General features: G+C 41.6%; 1 protein-coding gene across 1 annotated transcript in view; it reads left to right on the top strand.

Moving 5' to 3' along the window:
• The window catches only part of LOC101858645 (ATP-binding cassette sub-family G member 5), a gene marked incomplete in the record, with an annotated part of 26717 nt that overhangs the window by 2690 nt on the left and 22642 nt on the right, over window positions 1-1385 (top strand).

Genomic DNA, 1385 nt, shown 5'->3' on the forward strand with positions numbered 1-1385 from the left:
CCCCCCACACCCCCATTCCCCCACTCCATCCCCACCCCACTTCAAGCATGTTTCGTGCATGATGCCGCAGCGACCTGGATATTACGTCCTCTCAGTGAATGAGACAATCGACGACTTGGTTAAATAAGACAGAAATGAAAATGGGGCCCAAGTCCGTTTAACTAAAAATAATCATATTATAATCTCTTTATCACTCAACAACTGTAGCTGTGAATGTAGTATCGGTTCATAGTATTAATTTTTGACCGATACGACCGAAACGCAAACATATTTTTTACCTACCTGTACTTGATATCTTTGTTTTTAATGCCGAAGAACTATGTGTCATTATGATACAGATAAACGACATTATTGTTGTACAAACTACGACTGCTTTTCCACCTCTGACAGTCGCATGTGATTGAAACAATAAGTAAATGTTTTACGAATCCATCAACTCGCGCGAAGTAAATCTTATGAAGTTGTGCAGGTTTAACGCCCTTTGAAACAGTGGAAGGTTGCTTTAAAGGTGGGACCTCCAAATAAAATCCCACCCATTTCTGAAACAACAGAGCCAAAATGGGAAATTCGTGTAAATGCCTTTCTAAAGAACACAACGTCGTAGTGAGCTGAGCCTCGAACCTCTGCACTCGCAGTCTCAGAATTACGAGACTAGTGACCCTACCACGAGACCACCAACGCCGCCCCAATCAACACAGTTTAGATAATTGTAGGAGGCAGGCTGCTTCGGCTCTACCTGTCAGGGCAAGCCCGGACTGAGAATGGCACAGTGCTCTAGCACAAAGGCGAATAAGATACTTGTTAATAGGTCTAGCCTAGCCACACGGGGATCAAACTCACGCCCTCTGAGTGTGACGGCGAAGAGCGTAACCCGTTACACCACAGACCCCGTTCAGCTGTGGGGAGATGCCACAGCTCTTGTTTATTATCTTACCCCCACGTCCTTCCAACACTTCGTACAAATCCCGAGCTGAGTTTTATTTTGTCTTAATTCCAATTTCCGAAATGTGTCTACCCTTGAAAATGTATATATATACATAAATAAAAGATAGATAGGTCCCCATGACAGAGTCCGATTTCTGGAGCTGACTTTTTTTTTTTTTTCAACGTACAGTTTTAGGTGTATCCTCGTATTTATGGTAATTATCATTTAATGCACCCAAAACACGCATTTCTGCTCTTGAGACTCAAAAGAGAACGAACATTGTAACTTGACTGGTTATTTCGCTAGACGTGCTGGAGTCGGCAATCCTAAGTTGTAATTTATTTTTTTTTGTACAAGTGTGAATGAAAAAAAATCTATAAAAAAAACGGCACGACAAAAACTGTCGAACTTTTGGAACATGAAAGAAATAACGTTTGTGCAGATACTAAAAAAGATGGTG

The sequence above is a fragment of the Aplysia californica genome, unplaced genomic scaffold (assembly GCF_000002075.1).
Source record: "Aplysia californica isolate F4 #8 unplaced genomic scaffold, AplCal3.0 scaffold00315, whole genome shotgun sequence".
NCBI classification, from domain to species: domain Eukaryota; kingdom Metazoa; phylum Mollusca; class Gastropoda; order Aplysiida; family Aplysiidae; genus Aplysia; species Aplysia californica.